Source organism: Sturnira hondurensis, unplaced genomic scaffold (genome assembly GCF_014824575.4).
Source record: "Sturnira hondurensis isolate 20B ecotype Veracruz unplaced genomic scaffold, ASM1482457v3 Scaffold0013931, whole genome shotgun sequence".
Lineage (NCBI taxonomy): Eukaryota > Metazoa > Chordata > Mammalia > Chiroptera > Phyllostomidae > Sturnira > Sturnira hondurensis.
In genome coordinates this window covers 3,196,820-3,211,111 of record NW_028086562.1, presented here as the reverse complement: position 1 = coordinate 3,211,111, position 14,292 = coordinate 3,196,820, and the positions used below count along the sequence as shown (strand labels likewise).

Here is a 14,292-nt window from a genome sequence, read left to right as displayed (position 1 = left end):
GACGGCTGGAAACAAGCTGCAACTTATCAGGACCAGGTCTCTCCCGCGCGGCATTATGGGACTTGTAGTTCGCGCTGGAGGCCCACCCGGCTTCTTGCGACCCGGGATTTCCGTGGTGCGTCCCTCCAGCCTGGGTGGAAAGATAAAACGCCGGACGCGCGCTTATACCTCAGATAAACAACGAACCCTTGGCATAAATATGTTTGGTATAAATATGTTCCCAAGGACTGCACGGGACATACCTACACTAAAGAATTACCTGCTTATCTGAAATTTCAATTTTAACTGGGCGTCCTCTGCGCTGGGTATTTATAGAAGTATTTACACTTACTGTGAACGCGTTTATGCGTAAATGAACTGACGCAAAACATGGATGTGCATGTAAATATATAATACCGTATTGCATGCGCATATATTTTGTGCGCGGTGTATAAACATTCGTTTCTCTCTCTCTTTTTCTTTTGGCTGAGTCGGGCTGCCCGCCGGCAGCGAGTCCCCGCCTGGCGCGCGGGTGCCGCGGAGATCCGCGGAGAACGAAATTGACGCTCACTCGGCAGGAAGAGCGCGTGGACCGCGCTCACTGGCCCGGCCACCGCACTGGCGCCCCTGAGCTGGGACAGCGCCCGCCTGCCTTTGCCGACTTTGTGACCCACTCCTCTCCTCTCGTCTGTCCACTCGGGCGATTTACCCCCGGCCCCCACCGGAGCGCGTCCCCGGAGAGGCCCAGACAGAACCTCGGAAGCCTGCCAGACCGCGCCCACCGCGACTCCGCGCCCCACCTTGCGGCCTGCGAACCGAGACCCGTCCGCGTCCTCCAGGCCTTCGCGCGGCCACCTGCTCCCACCCTCAGCTTCTCGGAATGAACGCGGGTAGGGGACGCTTGCTAGCGTTGTGCACCGCAGTGCCGACCTCCTCTGTCCCCGACCTTATGCACATGTGTGTGACATTCGTTTTTGTGTCCCCACCCTCCGCGCCTCGCGAAGAGTAGGTGAACAATAAAGGTGTGTAGAAGCCAGCCAGGCACACTAGGTGAGGTGCAGACCTCATGCGGCGGCTAGAGAGCTCGCTCTGTGCCAGCCGAGCGCGCACGCAGTTCCACCCGGGACACTGCCGTGAGCGTCACCTTAGCCTGGGGGCATCGGTTCAGAGGCAGAAAACGGGCCACAGGAGCACCAGAAGTCAGTGCACCGCAGGTGCCCGCTGCCGAGGGTTGCTGGAAACTAGCTGTACTTGTGGGGCTACTTGCCCTACGGGGTGGGGGTGGGGGGCGGGAAGAGAGGGTCTCAGCCTTGAAACCGCAGGCGTGGTGGGCCTAGGGAAGCCTTGGCCTGAGGCGGTTTCTGCAGGCAGAGAGCAATTCCGGGTGCCCGACCCACGTGTCGCGGTGGACGCAGCGTGCACCTGCGGAAACACAACAGAAACCTACAACCCCAGCCAGGAGGGGTTGCCCCGGGGAGGGAGCAAAGTGCAGGATGTGACAAATGAGCATTGGCGTAGGAAGTCACTTTGTAGGTGCCACGGGGCACAACCCCCACCCGGGAAGAGCTGAGACTGGGGCGGAGAGAGTTGTGCCCGGAGGGTCGCCGGCATCCGCAATGCCTCGCAGGGCGGCGGCTCCGCCATGCCCTCGGCTCCGTGAGCTGTGTGGGTGGCGCGTTCTCCTCGGCAGAGGAGACCCGCTGGGGCCACCCTGGCGAAAAACGAGTTCCCTCAACTCCCGGCGTTGGGGCCTGGACCCTCACCCCTGTGTCCAGCAGGCTACAGACAGGGGGCCACTGCGAGGACCGGGGTAGTACCTCCTCCCCAGGCGCAGCGCGTCCCCTGCCCGTGGACTCCAAGCGCCGCGAGTGCAGAGGAGCCCAGCACTGCCAGGGGCAGAGAGGAGAGACGGCGTCTCCGGGAAAGAAGGGCGTCGCGACGCGGAGTCTGCATCTCCGCCTCCCTCCCCGGCTTTGCCTCGGCCTCCAAGCCGAGGAGGGTCCAGTCTCACCAGCTGGAGGACCCCGCGCCCGACCTTAGTCCAGCCTGGTGTCCAGGGCCCTGCAGGGGTGACACGCGCCAAAAGGCGGCGGGAAGGCGGCGGGGAGGAGCCGGCCCCAGGACCCCTACTCCGACGCGGCCAGCTGGGGGGGCGGAGCGCCGGTAGGCAACCCTGGCCCGGGCCAGGCCCCGCCGCCCCGCGCTCCTCCCGCTCAGTCGGCCGAGGAAGGCGCTAACGCCCGCGGCCGCCCTCCCCGCGCCCATATAACCCTCCTCGACGGGTCCGCTGCCCGCCCTACCTCCTCGCTTTGCGCCCCGCGCCTGGTGGGCTCACCGAGGAGTTACGTGGCGGCAAAGCCTGGGCCAGCGCCGGGTAGACTTGGGTGTAGATGCCCCGGGCTCCGACGGCACCAGGTAGGCAGTTCAGGACCTGGGGGTCACCAGGGGGACCTGGTGCGCGTTCGGCTCAGCCTGCGGGGATCGAAACGCAGGACGGCAGGCGCTTCAGCTCGCGGCTCTGAACCTGGGAGTTGGTGGCGTGAAGGCTGGGCATGAACTAGGGGAGAGGGTGCCGGGTATTATCCCACCGCCTCCTGGAACTTGGCTCAGGGGCAGGGAGCCAGAGTCAAGCCTTGGAGTGGAGGAGGGCTGGGGCCCCAGTGGGGTCCCGATGGCGGGGGGTGGGGTGGGGCGGTGGTTCTTGGGTTCAGGAGCGGCCTCACTGAGGTTCGGGAGGGCCTTCATCACCCCAGCTTCTGAGGCAAGATTCCTAATGTGCTCAGAGAGGCGGGGCGGGGTGCAGGGGCAGGTGGAAGTTGGGAGCCTGCCATCCCTGACAAGCTCCTCCCCGCAGCGGGTCCCCACTCACTGCATCCGAGAGCATTGCTGTTTCCCCGCCCCCCCACCATGTGGAGGCCTTCGCCCCACCCCCAACGCTGGGGAGGCCCAGGTGTTGGGTCCTGGGGAGCCGGGCATGACCACCCACAGGCTTGATCCCGGCCTGGTTACTAAGGAGCTGGGTTCCAGAGGGACGCCTGCGGTGGCTCCAAGTTGGCCTGCAGGGGGAGGTGGTCTGCTCCTGGTGGAGAAAGGACAGGCCTGTCTCCGGGTGGGAGGCAACCCCTTTTTCCAGGCTCCCTCCCGTCCTGCCCTCCCGCTCCCCACCCCAACCTGGGTCAGGGTCCTTTTAGCCTTGAAACCAAGGGGAGCTATTATTACCTTCCCACTCAGCCTGTCTTTCCGTCTGGTCCCTGAGCCTGCATAAACAGATGGGTGACAGGTAGAACACCGTCCACCATCAAGGGGCTGGGACACAGGGCTTACGGTCTGACCAGAGGCTGTGGGCTTGCAGGTGCTGGGGTCTGTGTGCCCCATGCCCGGGGCTCGGAGATCCTCGGCGCCGTGGCAGTGGTTGGGTCGGCACGCTGCTGTTGTCGCCGTTCATGGGTTTAGCCTTCGCGACTAGCCTTGGGGAACAGGCGCTCTGTAAGCCCAAATAAAATCCATCACCTCTCTCACGCCTGCAGCAGCCCAGCCGCCCCTCCTCAGATTTCTTCAATAAAAGATTTTAAAAAGCAGTGCATTGGGAACAAGAGGACAGTGTGCTTGAAAATCTGCAACAACACGAGATTCTGTGGACTGTGCGTTACCCTTTTAAAAAGAGATAAGCCCCGACCCGTGAGGCTCCGTGGGTCGGGCGTCATCCCACGAGGTGAAAGGTCACGGGTTTGATCCCGGGTCCCGGCGCCTGCCTGGGTTTCGGGCCAGGTCCTCCTTCGGCGGGGCGCATGCAAGAGGCACCTGATAGGTTTCTCTCACCCGTCGATGTTTCTCTCCCTTTCTTTCTTCCTCCCTTCCCTGCTTTCTGAGAATAAATATATAAAATCTTTTTAAAATAAAAATGAAGTAAAAGGCGGGAACCAGAGCTGTAAAGTCCTGTCCGTGTGCCAGTGGGGGCTCCGGAGGTGACGGAGAGGCAGGCCTGGCTGCGGGCACTTGTGGAACGACACAGGTGCTTAGCGCCATCTTGCAGACCCTCCAGTGAAGGCTCTGGGACCAGGGTAGCTGTCCCCAGGTTCTGCAGGGTGGCGCCATGGAAAAGCCCGCCTGGTGTGGTGGTTCATGCAATAGATGTGGCGTCAGACGCTAGGGTTCAAGCCCTTCTTCCCCACTGACTAGGCGTGGCTAAGTTACTCAACCTCTCCAAGCCTCAGTTTACCCATCTGCAAGGAAGGGCGACAATAGTCCCTGCCCCGGAGGGTCGGGAGAACAGCGAAGAGAGGGCATATCTGAAGTGCTCTTTGCACAGTGCCTGGCGCCCCCAAAGTGGGCCCCAGAGGGATGGTGGCTGGTCCTCGCTGCCCCTGCGTCGTCTGCAGAGGTGGGAGCCCTTGGTGGGGAGGGGCGGGGGGGGGCCACAGCCCCAGGTCGCAAGCAGGTGTCCGCAGGGGCTGGAGGGAGGGAGCCTTAGTTTCGTGTTTATTTATAGAGTATGCCCCACCCACAACCAAGAAAGGACTTGTCTCACGGAACACAGGCAAACAGCACAGTCGAAGCAGAGATGAAAAGGAGACCGAGGACTTAACGGAGAGAGACACACATGTGGGACCCGGCGGAGGTCCTGCCCACGGCCGCGGGTGGCACCCACCAGAGAGGCCAACACCCAGAGGCACGCGTTTCACGGGTGGGTCCCATCTTCGTGTCGACGGGAGGCAGCTTCCGGTCACCGAGTTCAAGGGGGATTTATCATCCAGATACATCTATACAAGGCATGAACTTGGGCTTGCAGAAAGACAGAAACGCTCCTCAGAAGTGTGTTCCTGCCCCCCCAGAAGGGGGGCGGCACGCCCCTTGTTTTCCAATGTGGGCATTTCTGCAGGCACGCCGAGGGGCTGTTTTAAAGAGTGTTGCTCTCTGAGGACTCGGCTTCATAGAGGAAAGAGAAGGAAGAAGCTGAGATGAGTGGACGAGTCACTCCAGCGATGCTTCTATCTGGACGACGCACGCCTCGTCCCTGGGCCCGACTCTGCCCCGCCGCATAGGGTGAGAATCTCAAAGGCTGCCGGGCCCTGCCCACAAAACACAGAAAACAGGCCCGGAACTCGTAGCCCCCATGGGTGTCAGCAAAACGCATTGTCCTTTTTTTAAAAGCTCGCCTTTTCTAGCAGGTTACAGGGCAGAGCTGGGAAACCCCTTCTTTGTGTGACATGCAGAGAAAAAGTGGCTCCGACTTACGGGAAAGCCCCCCTCGCCCCCCGGCTCACTGAGGTTCCGCTTCAGGACAGCTGACACGGAAGCCAGCTCTGAGACACGCCTGACGGTCCCCAGCCTCCCCTCTGTCCCCCACCCTGTCTACCACTCTCGGGCCGGTATTCCGCTGCAGGGCAGGCCGTCGCTCGGGAGAGGTGCCCTGTCGTCCTGGACCTGCTGCCCCACATCAGACACCCAGAGGAGGAAAGTTCAGCCACCCGGGTGTGCACCAAACGCCTCTGAGAGCTAATGCGCCGTCGGTGGGGGCTCAGCTGAATCGTTTTCCCCCCCTGTGATCGTTACAACAGCCCACGGAAGGAGAACCTGCAAGCAGACCCAGTTACAGAGGGGAAACTGAGGCTTCACCAGTTGGCCCAAGTTCACACGCTTGGGAAAGGAGAATAGCCTGGACTCGGAGCTGTTGGGGTCCCCTCTCCCCTGGGCGTGGTGTGAACACCAGACACAGTTTGAGACCCCCAGTACACAGACCATTCCTGGGCAGGGGGGCGCCCTTGGAGACCACCTAAGCCAGGGGTGTAGAATTCAGGGGTGCCATGAACGTGGAGGGGGGAAACGGCGTCTTTCTCTGTGTACCCCTCAAAGGGAATTTCAGTGTTTGTTCCAGCGCCAGCTGCAGGCGACAGACTAGCCTGGTGTGTGCCACTCTGGGGACTTCCCCAGTAGGAGTAGCCCGTGCTCACGGCGCACAGCGGGCACCGCGGGAGCCGCAGGCTCTCGTGGTTACTTGATGCCCGCTCGAATTTGTCGGTGCCGAGGCCTGGCATGGGGCCTCTCACCGAAGGAGTGGACGCAGAGGCGTGTGCTGGCAATTGGCACAAACTCTCTTTTTCAAATGTTACTGTAACCGTTAGCTCTCTGGGGCCGCCCGAGCAGGCGGGCTCGGGCGGGGTGCGGGGCGGCATCCGCTTGGGCCTTCGGAGGCGCCTTGAGAGACTGGGACTGGGAGAGGAGAGCAGAGAGCACCGAAGGCAGGTCTCAGGCCGAGGAGGGGACACTGGGGGCGGGCACTACAGGATCAGTGGTGGGGGACGGCGTGGGCCTTGGAGACCGGATCAGATTTCCCCAAAACGGAGCCAGGGATGAGGCAGCTGGATCTTCCAGGGGCGCTGGGCAAGAAGGGGCAGCCCCACCCACCACTGCTGTCTGCCTTCGGTGTTTGGGGTGTGGGGGCGAGTCAGGCCAGGAGGCGTCCCCACGTGCCTCCCCCCAGGCACTTGCTTGGAGATCCAGGCATCTGGGAGCTCACCCCCACCCACAGAGAGGCGCTGAGGCCAGGAAGCACCACCGATGTGACAGGTCAGGTGTCAGCAAGGCTGCCCACGTCTGACGCCACCGTGGCCATGGTCAAGTCCCAGGCTCTTTCCTCCATGGTTGGGGGAGGGGAGGGGTGGGGGCTGCCTTCCTGTGTTCTGGGACCCCTGTCACCTCTCTCTGGGGAGGCCCCAGACCTTCCCTCAGAGAGTGGCCGTCAGGAGCACACCTGACAGCCTGAGGGTGGCCCTGAGGTACCCAGGAGAGGCTAGGCCCGGCCCCTCTCCCTCCAGGCGGGACCCAAGATCATGGGCATTGCCAATACCCGCCCCACCAGCCAGGGTGCAGGGCTGACCAGCAGGGCCAGGTGTCCTGTGCAGCCTGCGTCACTCTTGTCCCTCACCCAGGGGAAGCACCCGTCCTTGCAGTCCCCGCCCGGTGCCAGCTGGTGAATCGCCCCCAGAGACTACCAGTGTGTGGGGGGAGGGGAACGGGGGCACTAATTGCTGGCCTGATGCTCCGAGGCAGCAGGCCCTGGGGGGGTGGGGCAGGTGTGCCAGGAAGCCTGTGGCTAACTGGGCATGTGGCTTCTCCCAGGGAGAGGGACGCCTGGGTGGCACTGCGTTCTTCAAAGTGGGCAGGGAAGACACCCTTACCACTCCCACCGATTTCCTGGGACTTCAGGGGTGACATCTTGGGCTACATTTTCTCTGTTGGGCTGAAACACGGGAGGAATACCCGGGGTTTCTCTTTTTCAGGCTCTGGCCTCGGGGCTCCCCTGGTCGGTGCCCGCCTGCCAGACAGGCTGCTCCCTCCTGCCCTCCTGTGCGGGACGTGGAGGCGGGCGGTGTCTGCGGCCAGAGAGAGCTTCCACGGAGAACACAGAGGGGGCAGCCCTCCCTAGATGCCCTCGGGCTACCAAAGGGACGGGAGTGCCCCAGGCAGGACCGAGATTTCATAAACGGGTCCCCTCCGGGGCCCTGCTTCCCCGGCTGCCCCCCGCTGCGCCCCAGTCACTGACGCTGCAGGATGCAAGCGCAGGAGGAGGGGCTGCTGATCCTGGCCGGCGAGTGGGGAGGACCGCCTGGGTCTTTAAAGGGCTGAGACCCACTCCCCCTGCTTCCCACGGTCAGTGAGGGCCAACAGCGGCTGCCGACAGGGGTCTCCCACTACTTCCCTTTTTCGGAGGAAGGCGTGCTCCGGCTTGCTCCCCAGCCCATCGTTTTTGATCCGGACCGCCCCTCGCCTGCTTATTTGGCAGTCATGAGGAAGGTGTGACCAAGTTGCAAATGCCTCCCCGAGCTCTTAGAAGGAAGCTGCAAATTAAAGAACCGGGTATGGGTAAACAGGACCTTAGTTGGATTAACATGAAATAATGGATTCTGGTGCAAATAGCAAAATGGCCGAAACCAGGACTGTGAAAATGCCAATCCGAGAGAGAGCCGCACCCCGGGTCAGGTTGGCGGTGTCTTGCTCAGTTCCCTCTCAGGTCTCAGGTCTCGGTTCTCAGTTCTCGGTTCTCGGTTCCCCGGGCAAGGAGCAGAGTGTGCTATGCGGCTGGCCGTTGGTGAACGGGCTGCTTGTCTTCGTGTGCAATTGCATAACCGTCGGTCCCAGTCTCAGGGCAGGGCGGGAACGTACCTAGTACATCCCGGCCGGGGCCCCTGGGAGCGCACCCCAGACCCCGAAGTTCCCGCCCCCCTTTCTTTCCTCTGCTGTCTTAGAACTTTGTTTATCTCCCGACAAACCCACTCTCAGTGGACTTGGGGACAGTGGGGCCTCCTGGGAGGGAGCCAGGGTCGGGGGACATCGGTGGGGTGACACCTGCTTCTCTCTACCTGAACCTTTTTGTGCCTGTTGAGACTTACGCTCTTCAACGACATTCTGCTGACAAAAGTCCACGGTCACTCGGTTAAGAGTGACCGAGTTGTGGTGAGGGTGGCCGATGGCAGGGTCAGCTGAAGGTGGGTGCAGACCCGCCCCAGACCTGCCCCTTATTTGTGGGACCTTTTAAAGCGTGGCTCCCAGAGATGAGGGGAAATGTCTCCCCTGGAAAGAGAGGTTGGGGACGGAGGAGAGCCCAGCACGCAGCTGCGCTGTGGGCCTATGAGGGGTCAGGTGGGGGCCTGCCCCCACCTCAGGGTCCAAACTACCCACAGGCCCACCATCCCTTGTCTCGGGTTTAAAAAAAATACATTTTACCTACTTATTTGTAGACAGAGGGGAAAGGAGGGAGAAAGAGAGGGAGAGAAACATCAGTGTGTGGTTGCCTCTCACATGCTCCCTGTCCTGGGACCGAACCCGCGCAACCCAGGTGTGTGCCCTGACTGGGAATAGAACCAGCAACCCCTTGGTTCTCAGTGTTCAATCCACTCAGTCCACTGAGATACACCAGCCAGGGCTAAATTCAGATTTTTAAAAAGTATTTTAGGCCCTGGCTGGATGTCTCGGTTGGAGCGTCGTCCTGTGCACCAAAAGGTTGTGGGTTCGATCCCAGAGTTCCTGCCTCCGTTCTCTCTCTCAACCCTGCCTTCCTCTCTCTCTAAAATTAATAAACTTATCCTTGGGTGAGAATTAAAAAGTCACTTTTGAAAAGTAATATAGCTCTGGAACCCTGCCTTTTACAATACCCCAAGGCGTCTGGTAGGAGCACCCCACAACCAGGCGCTCCCCCATGTCAGTGGCCACGAATGTGGACCTTACGTGAAATCGGTCACAGGCCATGCTAAGCCTCGAGGAAGGAAATGCCCTGGGAGCTCTGAGCTTTTCCCGTTTCAAAATCCAGAGACGGGGTGAGGAGCTGAGCTAAGGACTTGGTCACTTGCTCCTCATTCCCTCCCAGGCACCCGCAGTCTCCCAGTCCCTGTTCTGGGCGCCCGAGGCCATCAGCCTCGCCTTCAGTGACCTCAGGGCCCAGACAGCCGGAGGGTGAGGCCGCTCGGCAGAGGGCAAGTCCCCCCTGCTGGGGGCTGGGAGCAAGCAGTCGCTAAGTGTGTGTTTGGTTTGGGACCAGGGCTGGGGACAAGTCATGACCACCAAGCTGAATGGACAGTGCTCCGACCTGAGACGGCAGGGCCATCCAAAACCGGGGCACAGCGTTTGGGAGCAGCCAGAAAGCGGGGCGACAGACACCCCGCCGGCACGCCACAAGGAGCTGATGTTTGGGCGGAAGGCGGCTGGCGTTGCCGGGACGTGGTGCCGAGGGCGGTTCAGGGAGGCGTTTCATGCTGTCGGCCGTGGCCGCAGGGTTCTCTGTCTTTATCCGGCCGGGCAGCTACCTGCTGCCTGTGCTTCCTTCCGTGCTCTCGCCTTGGAGATCCAGGCGCGGTTTTCCTCACAGGTGCACTCGGTGGCTGTGCTGCCGGCGGAGGTGCCGAAACTAGTGCCCGGCGCACAATAAGCAGTATTGGCGGTGGGGGGAATGATGGAGGGTTCGCCTGTCTGTGGAGACCGGTCTGCTGTCGGACTGACAAACACATCTTCAGGGACTCATCATTGCTAATGGGGGGCTGCTGGTAAATACCGCGGTGTGGAGGGAGAGCGGCCCCGGGGATGGAACAGTGAGGGGTGGGGTGGCCCCCCACCCTCGCTGTCAGCCAGGAAGACTCCCCAGTCACCAGGCAGGAGCAGGGTCTGAGATGGGCGATGACCCAGGAGCATCTGGGGACCCACCATCTTCACGAAGGTCCTTCGAAGAGGGAGTGAGGGGGGCAGAGGCAGAGGGTGGCGGAGGGGTCTGCCCCGAGGTTTCGGGCGGATGCTGGCGGAGGCGGGGGAATAGCTGCGATCCTGGAGAGTCCAGACAGAATCGGCCCCGCCCACACCCCCGGTCACGGTCCCTGAGCCTCCCACGGGACAGCGGGCCTCCACAGCTGTGGGGGAATAAACGTGGGCTTCCTAAGCCGCTGACCCTGTGGTCATCTGTCACAGCAGCAACAGGGATCGTAGGTGACACACCTCTCTGCCTAGCACCCCTTCAGCTGCCGCCCCATCAGAGAAGCCAGGCCTCACCTGAAGGTCACACCCAGACTTCCCAGCTTAGCCTTGGCGGACCCTGGCCTGGGAGCGGGCTGGTGGGAACTCCGAGCGTTTAGGGCGGCGTCTCTGCCGCCCTCCCAGTGGCAGGGTCAGCCTCCAGCCTCGCTGAGCCCGGCCTTCCTCTCTCTCGGGGGAGAGGGTGGCAGTGGGCGTGCCAGGAGGCACCCCCAGAGGATGCATCCAGTCACTTGAGATGGGCAGTGGGGGCCCCTTTTAGAGGACGGAGCCCCCATCCTGGGTACAGCCTCATTCCAAGTGTGCGCACACGAGGGCCGCGCGTGGCACGGGCTCTCTGCACAGGCCCGTCTGCGTGGTGCCCACAGCTGCCACCTGACACTTTCACCCCGAGCGGCCCCTGAGGAAGAGCCACTTTCCCCAGGTGACGGCACGACATCGACCTCCCCTGGCCACCCCAGGGCGTCGTGGGGGCAGCCCAAGCCTCCTGCCCGCTCCCCCTGGGAGTGCGTGCCCATGTGGCACGTGTGTGTGGGCGGGACACAAGCAGCTGAGTGTCAGCTGCTCCTTGGCTGAAAAGACCAGTCCCAGTTCATGAGAAGCCCTGTGGCCGAGTGACAGGGGAAGGACCCACAGGCCGGAGCCCGGGCTGGGTCAGACTCTCTGCACCCGTGTCTCTCCTTCCATGTGTTTGAAAATTTCTAGGGGGTGGGCAGAAGGAAAGCATGCAGACGGGGGCGGGGGTGGCAACGGCTCCAGCCCCAGCCCCCCGCCTGCAGCTCGTCCCTTCTCAGGGACAGGGCGTCACCACCACCATGGGAGGGCACGGCTCTGGAGCAGGAGCACAGCCAGCCACCAGCCTCGGGCTCCAGGCCACGCTCCGCCCCGCCTGCCCCAGCTCAGCCGGCCACGCGGCTCCAATGTCATCACCTAGGCTACCGGACGCCGCTGCCTCCTCCCGCCAGCCCAGCCACGAGCTGCAGCGGCCGGCCTCCTGGCCCCTTCCCTCGGCTCAGACCCTCCTGGCCCCGTCTCCACCAAGGTAGGCTTGGGTTTGGCCTGGCCCTCTGGTGCCAGGCACCAGCTTGAGGTCCTGCCCTCCTTGCGGCCACCCAGGGTGCAGACCCCTCTCCCCGCTGCCTGCCCCTGGGGCAGTGGCAGCCTGCAGTGGCAGGCTGGTGGCCAGGCCAATTCTGGGAGGCCGGGCCGGCGAGTGTCCGGATAGGACTTGGGTGAGGAAGACCAGCCCCTGCTTCACGGCACTCTGGGGACCCATCTGCCCCCAGGGGGTGCAGGGGCAGCCCACATGGTCCTGGGCTGGGTGCCAACTAGGCACTCAGGTGCCCTGGGGGCAGACGGGCTCTGAGTCTGTGGCCTACGGCCCTTGGACCCAGCAGAGCGCTCCCTGTTTCCTGCCCGGGGGGACCCCGCAATGTCCAGACCCACAGGTCCAGTCTGGGCTGTCCGGGACCCTGGCTTCCCCCGGCTGCCTGCAGGGCACCCGAGTCCTGGACATCGGAAGTCCATGCCCGGCAACTGCCACTGCGGTGCCATCCCCATGGCTGAACTCCTGAGGCCAGAGGTTGTCTGGCCTCTCGCCCTCCAGGGGAGGAGCTGGCACGGGGAATTCGCTGTGAGGGAGGCAGGGGGTGTGTGCACTGGTGTGAGCTTGTGGGCGTGCCTGTGTGTGCAGGTAGGTGAGGGCGGGGCAGAGGGGAAATTGGCTGGCTGGCTCCTGTCCCCGCCCGATGCCCCTCCCGCAGAATGGAAAGCGAGGAAACTGTCCGAGAGGGGATTAAATCTCGAGCTTGCGAATGGGGCCGGCAGACAGGCAGGCAGCCATGCTTGCTCGGTGCCTGAGTTCGCCCAGAAATCCTGCCGGTGGCTTTTGCCCAGATCAGTCCTGAGTGATACATGTGGCCTTCCTGACGCTACAAGCCAGGCAACAGAGCCCCCAACACGCACACAGCCCGCAGGGGGCTGAGGGCGCCCAAACCCGTGGCTGGTGGGAGACCCTCACTCGAAAGTGCACCAGCCAACCTGCTTCGCCGGGGAAGGGGTCCTGAGGCAGGACTCGCACCCTCCCCTATGTCCGAGCCTGTCTCCCTGGTTATTCCCCAACCTCACCCGGACTTGCTGATGCCTGCCCACTCTGGGCTCACCAGGCCCACGGCGTGAGCTCCACAGAACCCACTGCATCTCTCTGGGAACCCAGCCCTCAACTGGCTCCCTGTGGCCCACAGATTCAGAGCCCACCATGGCCGAGACCTCCCGGCCGCCCCCTGACCCGAGGGCCATTGGTGCTTCTGGAAGAACAACTGGGTGGCGCAGCATGGCTGTGGCTTCTTCCCTGGGTGCCTTGGAGGGCCGACGAAGCCACAGAGGGCTCTGGGCTGGGCTGACACAGCAGGGGCACTGTAGATTCTGGGTGACATTCTCGGGAAGACCATCCCAGGGCTGGGGGCCAGGGGTCATGAGCCAGAGAGAGGGCTGGGGTGAGGTCACTCTCTGGACCGCTGACGGATGCTCCTGGAGTGAGGGAGGGGCGCCTGCACCACAGTCACGGCCGCTTGACTTCGGAGCAAGGAAGGAACGCGGTTCAGGGGGCCAGACTGAACATCGGGAAGAAGCATGGCCTCCTGGCTGGGAGTGGGGCTGCGGGGAGCCCAGAGCATGGGGGGATGTCTGTGCAGGGTGGGCACACCTAGGAATGGGGTGCTCCTGTCAAGGGATGTGAGGTGTCCCGGGGAGGGCAGCCAGGTGAGAGCGATGGGCGGGGAAGGAGCACACAGGCCTCTCTGGACAAGAGAAGGTTCCAGAGGCGGAGGGGCCCCTCCCAAGCTGGCTGCTGGCACGTAGAAGTGTGACCCCCTTGGGCAGAAGGAGGGCCAGGCGGGCGGCTGGTGGAGACCGATGGAGGGGTAGGGGTGTCTGGCAACCAGGCGGGCCGGACAAGGCCCCACGGTGACCCCTGCCCCTGTCCACTGCTTGTCCTCCGTCTGCGTGCCCGCCACTCTTGGGCCCTGGGGATGCGCTGTCGACCGAGCCCTCGGGGACTGGCCTGCAGTAGAGGGAGATGGCAGGAAGCAGGGGTCCATCCAAGGCTGACGAGGGCTCCCCAGGGCTTCTCCTGCAGGGGCGCTGGCCCCACACTTGCTGCCCGCGCAGGGGCCAGGGAGGGGCCTGCCCGTGGGTGTTCCAGTGCAGAGCCGAAGCTGGTGGTGGGGGTGGGAGAGCGGAACTGGGGGCTTCATGGGCCAGGACACTGCTTTCTGATTCAGTGCTGGCTGAGGTAGAGCAGGAGGTCCCCAGGGTTAGGGACACGATCCCGCCCAGTCTGGAGTTGTGCTGGGGACAGAAAGCCAGTACAGAGCAGGGGGCCAGGGCCAAGAGGGCTGGGACTGAGGTGGCCCTCCCGGTGGGAGCCCAGGGTTCCTGAGCGGTGCGGAGGCGGGGACGGGGCAGCCTAGGGCGTAGCAGGCGGCCATCGCCCCCGGGGCCACACTGGAGCCCCACCCTCAGCCCCCACCAGGAGGAGCGCACCAAGCCGGGAGCTCAGGCACCGACACCCACTCGGACCTCAAGCTGCTCTCCCGAAACTCCCGCTGTGACTGCCCCTCGTCCCAGCCCCGTTTCCCATTTCCCGCTTCCCGCGCTGATCTGAGCCTCCCTCACCGACACCCACACTTGTGCTCCCATCCCTTCTGCCCCACCGGGGGCCGGGGCTGCTGTGGAAGCCGCCTGAGCGCGTGGTGCTGCTGGCTCCCGGCACCGGGCCATCCACCCTTGACCTGCCCC

General features: G+C 63.2%; 1 protein-coding gene across 1 annotated transcript in view; it reads left to right on the top strand.

Annotated features, from left to right (window-relative positions):
• Positions 1–11,462: 11,462 nt before the first annotated feature.
• The window catches only part of TP73 (tumor protein p73), a 44,767-nt gene continuing 41,937 nt past the window's right edge, over positions 11,463–14,292 (top strand). Inside the window, exon 1 of the mRNA XM_037062110.1 lies at positions 11,463–11,536. The gene's annotated coding sequence lies outside the window, so the exon portion shown is untranslated. The remainder of the gene's footprint in view (positions 11,537–14,292) is intronic.